Raw genomic sequence first — 15,103 nt, 5'->3', positions numbered from 1 at the left:
TTTAATCCAGTAGTTTTCTATGTGAGGCTCTTTGCAAAGAACAATGAGAAAGCTCAGCCAAACCAGTGTAGATTATTCTAGGGCAACTGACTTTGCTAGGATATAATATAGTTTAGATTTTATATCGTGCAAACAATACTTGAATATGACAGTATTGCCCCAGATACAGAGATTCATTTCAAGTTTGGAAATTCAATCCTGTTTTTTAAATTGGTGTAGACCACCGCTGTCATCTTGTTTTTTCAGTCCCATCCACCCTTTTAAATTTTCAGCCCTTTCAAAATCCCTCTTGTAGAAGATGTCTTCATAAAAATATAGACTGGCTTCTGGAAGTCCTATTGCACAATAAGTATTGTTAGTAAATAGTAAAAATGTTTACATGTTTAATTATACCTCACCTATTCCAGAAAGGACTTCAAGTCATTTAAGGCATAAAATCAAGTTAGCAAGAGTTTAACATGCCATAAAGAAAGAAAGAGATGGGAGAAAAAAAAATGACCAGGAATAAAAGTAAATGTTAGCATGAAAACAATACAGGGATACTAACTGTGGGTCATAGTTTGGTTTTTAAAGATTGACATGGGAACCTTGTAAATTTTATAGCTCACAGTTTCTATGAGATGGAAAGTGACTAAATGTTTAAGGGACTTAATGGGATTCTTGTTAGTAAAAGGAATTTCTGCCTGGGTTTTTGGTAAGTCAAAACTATCACAAGGGTTTATTTTTCATATAATGAGTTTTACAAATCAAGGAAATATGAACACCTCAAAAGTTTGATAAGCAAATTACAGAAGACTATGAAAATCATGAATGTTGAACCTCACTATTATAAAGCTGTATAATAATACCTTACCATTTTCACCCAGTAAAATGTTTTGTTGTTATTGTTTAATCATAGTATTCTGTTGGTCAGCTTTAAATATAAATTGCTTTAAATTTTTTGGTAGGCAGGTGGACAGTGTGTATCAAAAGCTTTTAAAACTGGATAACTAAAGAATGGATATATGTATAACTCAATCATTTAGCTGTACACCTGAAAATAAACGTTGTAAACCAACTATACTCCAATATAAAATAAAAATTAAATTTAAAAAACTGGATAAACTTTGATTTAGTGATTCCACTTGTAGAAATTTAAGGAAATAATTATGGATATTTGAAAATATCTACACAAGGATGTTCTTTAGAGTATGTCTCATGAAAATGAAAAATTAAAAATAATCCTATGTTCAACAGTATCCATTTGATATGGGATAACTGCAGTACTTTGCAATTTAAAAATATAAATTTTGAAGAGGTTGCAATCCCCCCGTCGGGAATTAGTTCCGGGACAATTATAGCTTATGAAAGAAAATGGAGCAAATCTCAAATCTCGAGGGGAGGGAAATTAGGAAACCATTTTCCCCTATACTTCTCACTTCCCATTTTCTCTTTATCAAAATTATAGTGTAGGAAACCAAGGAAGTCTAGAAATCTAAGATAGGTTCTACGGAAATTCAAACTATTTCTCTTTATGCAGAAAACAAAACTAACCTTTGCCATACCTAAAGAAAAAGGAAAACCTGTGTGTATTAATAAACACAAAAGAGAAAATCTACTTTAAATTCCCAGATCTATGTTTCTACCGTCTGAACTTCACAGCCCAAATACAGCAATTGAAACAATTGAGTCAAATATACTTATTGAATTCCTACTATGTATGCCAGGCACGGTCCTGGGCAGGCACTAGGCCTACGAAGGTTATTTTCGCACAGTTCCTCGGACCCCTAAAAGCTCTCAATCTAGCGGGAGGAATAATTTATTTTTTATTCTCAGGGCTTCATTAAAATGTGACCTACCAGACTCAGAGCTCAGATTACTTTGCAGAAAGCTGGAAAAATCTGAGTCAGGAGCTGTGGCACGTGCCTCTTATTTCCACCCCGCCATCCCCGTTAAATTTCGCCATTTTATCCACGACCTGGCAATGGACGCCAGGGAGACTTTCGATCCGGAACATCTGACAATGACCAGGAAGGTCGGGAAGCAAGCGTGTCGCTCCCGCAGTTTCTCTGGACCTGGAACAGGTCAATCCCTTGAGGCAGAAACTGGCCTCGTCAAGTCTACACGGGCCGGAGCTGTCGCGCCCTATAAGGATTTTCCCAGGCTGTTCCTCGGCCGTCACCTTCGAAGCCCAAAACAAACACTTCTCGAATGGCAGGGCAGATCGGGGGACGAAAAGGAACCTGAGAGAGAAGATAAATGGGTCCATGCCCTAGAATCGGGGTCTTTTGCTAGACTTTTAGTGTTGTTCCTCGCTGTCTTCAAAAAAAAGCAAGCCTAGGGCGAGACTACGCTCAAGATTTCGGTAAAGATTAGAGGCTGGAAAACCCACCAAACGACCTGGGCTAAATGATGTTCTTTTTTTCCTTTTCTCCTGAAATATGAGCTGTTTTCCTTTTCAATCCACAAGTAGCCTTTTATTCTCCAGCATTTACCCGACAACCTGGACGTCAATCCGTTTCTGGAGTATACGTCACAGAGGCGCTGCTCTTCGTTTCTATTTCAGTGGAAAATCCGCATCTTCTCGTAAGGTGTCAGGATGGCCGAGTGGTCTAAGGCGCCAGACTCAAGCTCAGCTTCCTCAGGTTGGGGGTTCTGGTCTCCGTATGGAGGCGTGGGTTCGAATCCCACTTCTGACACACGCTCTTTTTCCCTATTTTCCAAAACAGATATGTTGATAAGAGCAATATACATAAGCAATTTACTAACCCATAGTGTTAAAAGTTGACTTTTAAAAATTTATCACAGGGACTGTTACCCAAAATAGTGAAAGCTGAAGCATCGCGATATTTTTTGGAAGCCACGAGATTTGGAGCGAAAACATTTAATAAAGACAGGAGAGCACTAGGAGAGGTTGGTTTTTCTGAGGCATCGCGAGATAATCTAGAAACAGAGAGTTTTAGGACCCAGATAGTTCCTTTCCTTTTGGTGCTGGAGGAGAAAGAGGGCAATGGTCTGGTACCCTCCCGTCTTCTCTACCTGCCTCGTCCGCTTTGTCGCAGACTCACGCCCTGCCTTGAATACATCCTGCAGCACTTTCCTACCAATCGCACTCCCCTGTGGGTCATGGCAGTGCTGTCTGCAAAGAAATCTTATATAGATCCTCTAATCTCTTCTCTATTTTCTAAAGTCATAAACTAGTTCTCAAACATTTCCTTTGTAAATTATGCACATTCACACTCATGTTGGCAGCTGATAATTATCGTTTTGTTTCCTCAGTCAAAATTGAGTGCCGTTGTAACTCCTGAATAAAATATAAAAGTTATACTTTCCTCCTCCAAAGCTAACCCACCATCAGTATTTTACCGTATTTCTTACACTCCTATTTTCTCTGCATTCGTGTATATATATTCATAAATATTTTGTCCGTTTTTACAGAAATGGAGTCCTACATTCTCTGATACATTTTTTCACTTAATGTATCTTGAGCTCTTTCCATGTAAACACTTAAATCTTTTTCCTTACAAAGGAAATGTTGCAAATCATTCCACAGGATAGGTGGATCCTATTTCATTTATCTACTTATTTTTTTTCTGAACATTCAGGGTATTTCTAATTACCATTCTTTCAACAAATATTAAATGAGTGCTTATTATGTACCAGGGGATGCAGCCCTGGGGCTGTGGCAGTAGAAATATAAAAATAGAGTAGAATAGGGCAGGATAGGATAGATTTTAATTTTAATTTTAAAAACAGTGAAATAAGTTTATACCCTGTGTTGCTTATATTCCAGCCAAATGACTGATTCTGCCTCAGGAACACCACATTCCAAGATATCTGTGTCTCTCACGAGAAGGATATACATATCCCGGATCTTGAGACTAATATTTAACGCCAGCTATTGAAGAGTCATATATGCATGACCGTGTATTTCTCTGTCATTATGACCACACATGACTGTACTCATTTGATCACTGATTTTTATCCTAATTGTCAAAATACAAGAGACCAGGTGGGTGATGAGAAACCTGGATTATCTGACAATTAAATTATCTGGTGACATTCATCAGAGACAGATCCAGTTGTTTGATTTGAGAGGCCACATTCTGAATTCAGATGGCTGGAACCAAATGGTTTCAAGTACTACTGAACAGCTCCCTGCAGTTCTTAAATTAACTGTGGGTAACTGAAATATGAACTGAAACATAAAAGCTTAAGGAGGGGAAATCAATGCTTACAAGACATTATTATTATTATTAATGTACATAAATGTACAGGGCATAATATATCGTATCCACTACCCTAATAAAATCATTTTCAGAGGAGCAGACAAGTGTATCTATGAATACTCTGGAAGAATGTGTATTTTCTTTGGAGAACTGGGTGAGCTGAAAAAAAGTCAGGAAGATAGTGTGAGGGTGAAGAGATAGCAGCTGTTTCTCTTGGAGAATTCTAGAAGAAAAAAAGAAGTAAGGATGCTGTTATAAATGACTTTTCATACAACTGATCTAGCTTCACATCCAAACAATGTTTCAATTTACATTTACCAGCGCCTGCAAAGTTGATATTTTGTTTCTGCCACTAGTGACTATGCCTCAATTGTTTCCAAATTGTTAAATGATACTGTTTTTTTAAAAAGGGAAAATTATGACTTTCACGCTAATAAAAATGAATATGTGTCAAAGACTACTTAATTCATGAAAAATGTAGTAACCAGTAAGATATTACAACTGGTTCAAAAGAAAATACAAAGTATCACGTGTTTGTAGACAATCTGTAATGTTGGAATAAATTTACAAATGGATCTTTTAACCTGTCAATTTCAGGGCAATGATCAATTGCATTCCACTAAACAGTTCACTTGCATTTCTGTGGATGAAAATCATTTGCACCATCATCAGTTTCCTACAACTTAGAGTTGTAAGACACCTCAAATCTATGAAAGTTGCTCTAGTGGACTGAACATATTCCCTCCCCCCTTCCCTGCGATTCGTTTGTTGAGAACCTACCCCCTAATGTGATGGTATTTGAAGATGGGGTCTTTGGAAAGTAATGAGGGTTAGATGTCTACCCTCATGAAAGGGATTAGTGTCCTGAGAGAGCTTGCTTCCTCACTCTGCTCTAAGAAGACAGCCTTCTACAACCAGGAAGAGGGTCTTCACTGGAAACCTGATCACTCACACCACCCTGATCTCAGACTTTCTAGCTTGTAGAACTGTAAGAAATAAATTTCTGTTATTTTGATGAGGAAAATCTGGAGTTCATACACAGCCAGAAAAGAGCTTTATGCCTGCTCTGCTTCTGTAAAACCTGCTTGCTGCACTAGAGTGAGGACAAAATACTTTAAAAATCAACTGGAACCTTAAAAGATGATCAGATAAGTATGGAATGTTCTGTTCCTGCCCCTGCTCGCCTTTGTTTGAAAACCCTTTGCATGTAACCCCTAGCAACTCCCAAGCTCTGTAATCACCTGTAACCTATGGAAACTGAGTAGCCAATCAATTAATGCCAACCTATGTGTTAACCTATATAAGGAGAGAATTCATCTGGCACGGGGCCCAGAATTTTGGAGCGTTAGTTCATCTGGGTCCCGCAGCTCAATAAACCTGGTTCTCCAACCCTCCAAGTGTGGTGCTTGGTTTATCATGGGATCGATTTCTGCAACATTTTAAGCCATTCAGTTTATGATATTTTGTTATAGCAGCCCAATCTGACTAAGTTGCCCTGGACAAAATATTGAGTACAGTACTCTTTCAGACCAGGTTATCTTTCTCCTCTAGCCTGTTGGACATTCTCTTCATTTTCCTTGCTCTCAAGAGGAAAAAGAACAATCACTTCTATTTGCATTGCAACAATGACAAGAGAGAAAAGGAGAAATTGGAGAGGGGAAAATGACTACAATTTGTATTTAATTCAATCACTTATGGTTTGAAGTACTAGCCTTTGAACTAAAAGTTTTAGCCTTTGAACTTTGACCCTTGACCCAGTATTCTCTTCGGTGAAAGCTTACTCTTTCTCACTTCCTTTCCTCCTTTTCTCTCCTCCCCTTTTCCTGGTCACCTCCCCATAACTGACCTCCCCCCCACTTTGCTTCTTTTGTCTTTACCTGAAGATGGTAGTTAAACCTGAATTCTAAGCCACCTCTGAGAGTTACTCATTTTCCCCTAGGTATCTTCCACGCATATGTGAGATACACATGTTAATAAACATGTTTCTTTTTCTCTTGTTCATCTGTCTTTCGTTACAGGGGACCCAGTCAAGAACTTAGAATAGAGGGAAAATTATTTTTTCCTCCACTACAGATTTTAAAATTTTACATGCCTTTCCTTGGGAGAGTCTCAACCATTGTTTCCTCCATAAAAGAAGTAGGAAAGCAACACCAGACTGGGTTCTCCTAATGGAGTGTGCAGAAGAGGAAAGCAATGAACATTTGTTACAGGTTTAAGAGCCCAAGTTAATCTAGAGAGGTTGTGTAATATGAGTTAAAGACAATCAAGTGATGACTTTTTCAAAAGCGTCAAACTGTTGAATTCTCCTGTCACAGAACTCGAGGAAGAAACACTGTGCCTGAGTAAAACTTGTGAATATTTGTGGCAAAAAGCCAAGTTTGTTTCAAGTTCTTTGACTATCATAATACCATCTACTTCATGCTTTATTTCCGGGGTTAAATGAGACAATATGTGCAAAGTGCATAACTCTTTCCAGCACAAAGAAAGGGATCTGTAAATGCTATGTGTAGTGCTGGTGGAGAGGCAAACAGCCAGTTAATTCTGGTGGAGTCGGAAAGTGAGTTTGAAAGTTTTAGCTGCTTTTCTGCTTTCGAGGCAGGAAACTGTAGCTGGAGGAACCACTGAGAAGGCTAGACCTCCTACGTCCTAAAGAGGACCAGGAAGTAACCTTGGCTTTTGTAGGCTAGGTTCGCTCTAGGACCAGCCTCTTTAGGGTCAGGTAGAAGTTAGTTTTTACCACGCCCATTTGGAGCTCCGGGGAGAAGGTCGGGTTCACTGGCTGGAAGGGTGGGGTGAGTCAAGGGTGAGGTGGTTCCCGGCTGTGCGGGCCGATTGGAACTCCAGTTGGGGCCCACTTTTCTGCTCTGGCGCTCTCGGACGTTTCAAACTTGGGACTCCTTTGTGGTCCTGCGCGCAGGTCCGACTCGGGTCCAGGTGGACCACCTGCTTTAAGGCTGGGCTGCACACTTTCTGCACCTCCTCAGCCCCTGTTCCCCTTCTCAGAGGTGGGTGGGTGGGGGTGAATATTCCATCCTTCTAATCTCTTGGCCTTTTTGGTGACCAGCCTTATTCTGAGGCTATCTAAGGGCACCACCCTAAGTTACCTCATTAGGATAAGATCAAAGATAGGGATAAGATCAAAGATAGGGATAAGATAAGGATTTGACTGACAAAATACACTCCTATCACTATGAAATCCCAAGAGTTTGTGGAGCTTTGTGCCAGGGACCAGGACAAAGACCGCATATATTAATTATACCACACTAACTTAACATTAGCAAATCCATCAAGGGCATGCCCAGGGATGAGCTGGCTAGGGCTTGCTTTAACAGAGATAAAAGTTTTCAGTCATACTTCTTCCGGAAAGAGTCAGACTCACTCCATAACCACTTCCAAAGTTCAGCCCGACTCTTAGGTAAGAATGAAAAATATTTCATTTGAGCCTCTAGATATCTGAAAACTTTGAAACTCAGAAGGTAGGTGAAATATTGGAAGTGTTCATTCACTCTGAGACTTCCCTTGTAAAAATAGTGTTTTGTAATATTCATGATTCCCTGCTTTCTGTTTCAGGAAAAGATGTTCATTATATCCAAAAAGATGTATAAAACACATGATTGTGTACTAGCTAAAAATTGTTTGGAGGGTAGTAGGGAGTGAGTACCTGATTTGTTTGGCTTTTAAAGTGTAAGTAAATAATGCAGAATCGTCTCGCTTCTACAGCACATATATTAAAGTTGGAAATGATACAGAGATTAGCATGGCCCTTGCTCAAGGATGACTCGCAAACTTGTGAAGCGTTCCATAAATTTAAAAGAAATCAAAAATGAAAATATCAATAAATGAGAGTTTGACTAAGCTATCCTTAGAAGGATAAATTTCATCCTAGCAACTGAGTTGATATGATCCACCTAACCAATACTAACCAGTGTAAAGCATGTCTAGGATTTTAAAAGTTAAGTTAAAATTCAGCTAAATTGTGGATAGCTCCAGCTCAAATTTAAAAAGATACTTTAAAGAAATGTGGATTACCCAGCATAGAAAGTAGGTTCCGAAGGGGGCCAAACTATAACCAATACAACACAGGCCCAATGTCTCCATTGATGAGTGGATATATAATTGTCCTCAGGTATCCATAGAGGATTGGCTCCAGGACCCCCAGTGGATACCAGAATCTATGGATACTCAAGTTCCTTATATAAAATGGCATAGTTATTTGCTTATAACCTACACACCTTCTCTTGTATACTTTAAATCATCTCTAGGTTACTCATAGTACCTAATACAGAGTAAATGCTATGTAAATGGTTGCTAGTGCATGCAAAGTCAAGTTTTGCTATTTGGAAGTTTCTGGAAATTGTTTTCTGAATATTTTTGATATGGAGTTGGTTTAATCCATGGTTGCAGAACCTGCAGATGTGGAGGTCTGACTGAAAATGATATGAGTGTGGTCCACCATCAGAGGGTTCCTAGGAAAGCAGTAGTACAAGTTACCAAATCTGATTTCTCTTTGAAATTTAGTAGAGAATTCAGTTAACTCATAAGCTCTAGTATCATTCAGTTTCTTATAAATTTGATGTAGAAAGGTAGTATTATGGAAATGACACAGTATTCCTATTTTAACCCCATTTCATCCATTTTTATTACAGATATCTCCCTTTCATGGAACTTGAGGTGAGAAAGAGTCTGTACTTCACCTCTTAAAATAGCATGCCCTTCTTCAACATGATAAAAGACATTTAAGAAAAAACTACAGCTAACATCATCCTCAAGTTGAAAAACTAAAAGCTTTCCATCCAAGATCAGGAATGAGACAAGGATGCCTGTTTCACCAAAGTTATTCAACATTGTACTGAATGTTCTGGCCAAAGTGATTAAACAAGGGAAATCAGTGAAAGGCATCCAAATTGGAAAAGAAGAAGTAATACTGTCTCTGTTCACAGATGGCAAGATCATGACATGATCACAAGAAAACTTCTAGAACTGATAGATGAATTCAGCAAAGTTTCAGAGTACAAGATCAATATACAAAGTTAGTTGTATTTCTATATACCAGCAATGAATAATCCAAAAAGAAAATTATGAAAGCAATTTCCATTGCAATAGCATCTAAAAGAATAAAATACCTGTGAGTGAATTTAACCAAGGAGATGAAAGATGTGTACACTGAATCTACAAAATATTGTTGAAAGAAATTAAAGAAGACCCAAATAAATGGAAAGAGATTCTCAAGTTCCTAAATAAGAAAACTTAATGTTCTTAAGATTTTAATACTACCCAAAGTGATCTAAAGATTCAATTTAATCCCTATCAAAATTATAACAGCCTTTCTGTGCAGAAAAGAAAAAACTATTCCTCAAATTCATGTCAAATTGCAATATGAGTAACAAAAACAATCTTGAAAAAGAAGGACAAAAGTGGAGAACTCAGACTTCCTGAATTCAAAACTTAGTGTAAAGCTACAGTAACCCAATTGGTATGATACCAGCATAAGGACCAACATATAAACCAATGTAATAGAATTGAGAATCCAAAATAAACCTATATGTTTATGGCCAACAAATTATTTTTAATGAATATTTATTTATTTAATTGTGGTTAAAAAAAAACTTAACCATTTTAAGTGTACTGTTCAGTAGTGTTAAGAATATTCATATTGCTGTGGAACATATCTCCAGAACTCTTTTATCTTGCAAAAGTGAAGCTCTGTACCCATTAAACAACTCCATTTCTCCCTCCCCTCATAAAATGGTAATCACTATTCTACTTTGTTTATATCAATTTGATTACTTTAGATACTTTGTGATAGAATAGAATTTATGTTTTTAAGCCAGGACCAGAAAATTAAGTATAACATAGGCCTGTCTGGCAGAGCCCTCCCTAATGTGCAATGTGCATCTGCATTATACATTAACCAGACCTCCTCAAAGGCAGGAATGTCTGCTCAACCATAAAGATCAATATATTTTTCCTTCTTCTGAATGTAATGCCAGCAATGTAATTCCTTAGAGGATAGCATTCTTTTCCAAATTCTGTGAGGGGTAATGTTGACCTGCTGTTCACTTCGTGCGTGTAGATGTGGACTGTGTATCCTTGGTGAACTTTATGTAAAACGTCATTGTGTCATTTTGATGAATGATCCTTTGTCTTGAAAATGTATGTAACCGTACCACTGACCTCTAACAAGCAGAACAGTCCTAGAGTTTTCTGAAAGACTGTCTCCCAGGTTATAATCCTTATGTTGGTTTGAATAAAATTCTCTTTTTCTTCTTTAGATCAACTGTCAATTAATTTTTCATCTACATTTGTATAAGTGGAATCATACAGTATTTGTCCTTTTTGTGACTGGCTGATTTCACTTAGCATGATGTTGTCAAGGTCTATCCGTGTAGTAGCATATAACAGAATTTCCTTCCTTTTTAAGACAATAACATTCCATGGTATATACTGCATTTTGTTTATCCATTTATCCCTCTAAGGATATTTGGGTTTATTCCACCTCTTGGCTATTGTGAATAATGCTGCTATGAACACGGATGCAAATCTATTTGAGATTCTGCTTTCGATTCTTTTGGATATATACCCAGAAGTGGAGTTGCTTGCCGGGTCATACCATAGTTCTATTTTTAAATTATTTGAGGAACCTCCCTGCTGTTCGTACCCATTTATGGCATTCGCACTCTTGCTAAAACTAAACCTATCATGACTACATAGAAGTTGCTCCAGAGGACAGTTCAATTGGAAAAAAAGCCTTTGGTGGCTCCTGCCTTTAGGCTTCACTCTGAGGTTGCTATTTGGGAGGTAGAGGCTGTGATATTTATGGTAGCTAGTGAAAATCTGGAGAACACCTATTTCAAACCATTTAGAGCCACTGTTGTAGAGAATCCTAGTCAGACATCTTGTTTCCAGAAATTCAACTCACCGTTACCCCATGTAGTTAATTTTTTAGTGACCCCTTCCCCGCCTCCCCTCCCCCCCAAAAGTTACGTATTTTAACTTTGAAAAGACCAAGTGCCTTCAGATTCTCAGCGAGTTAACACTATTATTCCTTATACCATGGAATAAAACTCTGTCTAAAGAAGCCCCCATCCCTTATTTTTTTTATCTCAGCCCACTGCTTATGTTTTTCATAGGACGTGAAACAAATTTTAGGTGTATTTTTTTTCTGTGTTTACTTGATTTCATTTGTCGGGTCTGGTAGACAGTAAGCTCCTTGAGGTCACATGCTATTTCCTCCTTGTTCATTTGTAGAGCACTCGTCACACACCAGGCCTCCAATATAGGAATGTTAAATGAGTGTATTCATTTTTTCAACTCACAAGAACAACCAGTAGGGAAACGAAGCAAATCAGATTTTAAACATCTTCCAAGCTTTATCCAACCCGGCAGTGATCCAGACGAGCAAATGGGAAAAAGACGACCACGAAGGGACTCGAACCCTCAATCTTCTGATCCGGAATCAGACGCCTTATCCATTAGGCCACGCGGCCAGCTGGTGGGAACCTGTTCTCACGTAATGTACAAAAGATATGTAAACAGGAGGGGGATGGGGTTTTTCTACCGTTGATTCTGACGATCTAGATGAGTTAACTTTAAGATTCAATTCACCAATAGTTAAACTATTTTCAACACCGTCTAAAATCTGTAAAAACTAACACATAGATGTCAATAATGTTAGATGGTTCATTGTTGTGGACCCTGTTGAAGTTTTTGATTAATGACTTGGAGAGGCGGGGTAGAGAGGAAGGCTTTGAGTGGAGAGCTGATGTTGCATCCCTTATGGAAAACAGCAAGGAGGAAGGAGTGAGCACACATGGTGCATTCGGAGGGTGGGAGTCTGAAAGGAATAATGGAGGTGCTGGAGGAAGAGCAGAGATGACCTGGAAGCTTCGTAGAGTGTTCTCCTGGAAGTGCAAGAAGGCATATATATATATATGTGCCTTATATATACCTATACACACATATATACATATATATATATATACTTGTATGTTTAAAAAGAATGGAGTGAATGGACGCTGTCAAGGAACTTAGGAACTTGGTGACTTCCATGCTTGACTTGGATAATTCCCATATTTGACTTGTTCTTCACAAGAAGATGTCCACTGGTTCGTTTATGGATTAAGCCACAGAGCAATAGGGTTTTTTGGAAAGAACCATGATCATCAAAAGTGTGGGTGGAATAGGAAAGATGTGAAATGTCCAACCCTAAAAGTAAAGCAGTAACACTCATCTATCCATTTACTCCATGGTTTTGATTTCTTGAAAATGGCAAGTTATTTGAAACAAAACCAAATCAAAGCAAAATTTCTGCCTCCTGCATCTTACACCCTTTCACAAAAAGACCCCACCAACGTCTCCCATCCCTCCGTTTTCCCCTACCCTATCTTCTCTTGGGGTTAAGGCAAAACTCAAATTATTGCCGAACTTGTCAATCAAGATTTTTGGAGTGCCTACTATAGGCTTTGGCATTTAGCTCAGGGCTGGAATCTAGGGATACTGATGAGGGAGAGACTACTGGGGTGGGGCAGAGGGTGTCCCAGAATGAGCACAGGATTTGGAGTAATAACAAGGGTGCTTCCCTGTCATTCCAACAGAGGATTATATAAACTGTTGCAGAGCACAAAAAGTGACAAAAATATCCCAATTCACTTTAGGAAGTAGCACAGAGGAGAAAAAAGTTTTCCTCCACCTCTTAGGGTCTCTGGCTGTGTCTGAAAATTCAAATGACAGAGTCAGATTACAAGAGAACAGTGTACAAATTTATTTTAAAAAAAGTTTTCTATGACACAGGAGACTTCCTAAGGAAACGAAGACCCTAAGAAATGGTTCAACCTGTGTATTCTTCTGCTGGATTCGATGAAGTGGACAGTCGTGAAGAAATATAATAGCTCAAAAAGTATGAGGACAGTTTAGTACACTGGGGGAAACTTAACCAGGCCTGTTTGTTAGGATTCTTTTTGGTGTCCCTTTGTTTTTGGAGATAAACATGCTCCTTTGAGCATCTGAGTATAGGAAGGCGCCTCTCAATTGATGGTTTTATGACCTGTTTCAGGGAAGAAGTGTGAGAGGAAGGTCAGAGTAAACTTCCTGCTTCTGCCATTTTCTCAGATTCCTTCATCTTAAAATATTCAATATGCCAAGGTACCATATTTGAGGATAGCATGTGCTGAACCCCATCATATCACATCAAATGTGAAAGATTTACAATTACTGTTCACCAAGCATTTTCACTCTTAAAGATTCATTTCTGCAAAGGGTGGGGAGCTTAGGCAAATTACTTTCGGAATAGGGCCATGAGAAAATAATTTCAAATAAACCCAGGATATAATCGCAGAACATTAAACCTTCAGTCTAACACTCTGCCAACTGAACTACCTCGGTTTTTAAAGACTTTGTGTGAATTCTTTACATAAGGCAATCTTTTAGCAGCTGGGCCTCACAAAGACCATGCTAGTCATGATCAGAGAAAGCTGCCTGAATCCTGGGTAGGGCTGGTTTAATCGGGAAGAATGAATGCATCTTCTGTTTTCAGAGACCTAGGGAATGGTTGGGCTCACTTGCCCCAAACCTCACTGGAAAGAATATTCACACGTTCTCTGTAAATCAATTCTTCTGTCTTGCTCTCTCTCTCCTTCCCCTCCCCTCCTTTGACTGTATAACATTCTTTCCTTCCCCCATTCATATTTAGACATCAAAAAATTTCGGGAATGCCCTGGAAGTCCAGCGGTTAGGACTCCGCTATCACTGCGCGGGATCCAGTTCGATCCCTGGTCGGGGAAATAAGATCCCATAAGCCACGGCCGGGGAGTATATTTGCTCTGCTGTGAAAGTAACTCTAGGATCAAAAGCCTTAGAATTTACATTTCAGAGAGGGGAAAAAAAGGAAATGGGGGAAGATGTAAAGCTCAACAAACTACAGACCTGTAGTTTTTATTTATGTTGTGGACCATACCGCAGAAATGAAGCCATTTGGACATATAATTTTTAAGAAAAGAACATTCTAGAGTTAATGATTTTATTAATAATCCTTTGGCCAAGAGTGAAAATACAGACAATACCCTCTAGCAAACCAATTTAGAAATTTGAAGGCTGGCTATGGATGCTAGCTGCGAATGAGTTTTGCATAACAATTAAGTTGAACTCTTTGGAAACTAGTGGTTACATTCCAGAGGAGGAAACAAACTTTTGAAGTCTAAACTCTTTGGCGGATTCTCTTGAAGTTTCATCTTGGCATCCATACCATTTGCAAATAAAAATTGGTCTCCCCAACCCAATTTTGTACTTTTTGTTTCTTTCACCTCTTCATTGCTCGTCTTTAATCCATTTTTTAACATTAAGAAATTTTGAAGTACAGTTGATTTACAATTTAATCAATTTGAGTTAATTTCTGTGTATGTTGTAAAATAGTGCTCCAGTTTCATTCTTTTGCATGTGACTGTCCAGTTTTCCCAACACCATGTATTGAAGAGACTGTCCTTTCCCCATTGTATATTATTGGCTCCTTTGTGTGGTTTTACTTGTGGGCTCTATTCTGTTCCACTGATCTATGTGTCTTTTTTTATGCCATTATGATACTGTTTTGGTTACCATAGCTTTGTAATAAAGTTTGAAAGCAGGAAATGGATGCCTCTAGCTTTGTTCTTCTTTTTCAAGATTGCTTTGGCTATTCAGAATCTTTTGTGGTTCCACACAAATGTTAGCATTGTTTTTTCTTTTTTTCTGTGAAAAACACCATTGGAATTTTGATAGGGATTTCATTGAATCTGTAGATTGCTTTGGGTATGGACATTTTAACCATATTCATTCTTCCAAACGATAAGCATGGTGTATCTTTCCATTTATTTGTGTCTTCTTCAATTTCTTTTATCAACGTCTCATACTTTTCAGTGTACAGG

At 38.4% G+C, this 15,103-nt stretch overlaps 2 non-coding genes and 1 pseudogene across 2 annotated transcripts; 2 read left to right on the top strand and 1 right to left on the bottom strand.

Annotated features, from left to right (window-relative positions):
• Positions 1–2,572: 2,572 nt before the first annotated feature.
• TRNAL-CAA (transfer RNA leucine (anticodon CAA)) lies at positions 2,573–2,678 on the top strand. The gene is made up of 2 exons: positions 2,573–2,610; positions 2,633–2,678. It is a non-coding gene; the product is annotated as a tRNA-Leu (tRNA).
• Positions 2,679–7,916: 5,238 nt separating this feature from the next.
• On the top strand, positions 7,917–8,017 carry LOC130832207 (U6 spliceosomal RNA; annotated as a pseudogene).
• A 3,605-nt stretch (positions 8,018–11,622) lies between these two features.
• Positions 11,623–11,695, bottom strand: TRNAR-CCG (transfer RNA arginine (anticodon CCG)). The gene has a single exon. It is a non-coding gene; the product is annotated as a tRNA-Arg (tRNA).
• Between the last annotated feature and the right edge of the window lie 3,408 nt (positions 11,696–15,103).

This window comes from Hippopotamus amphibius, chromosome 11 (genome assembly GCF_030028045.1).
Source record: "Hippopotamus amphibius kiboko isolate mHipAmp2 chromosome 11, mHipAmp2.hap2, whole genome shotgun sequence".
Taxonomy (NCBI): Eukaryota; Metazoa; Chordata; class Mammalia; order Artiodactyla; family Hippopotamidae; genus Hippopotamus; species Hippopotamus amphibius.
Note: the sequence above shows the minus strand (reverse complement) of the source record. Positions and strands in the feature narration are given on the sequence as shown.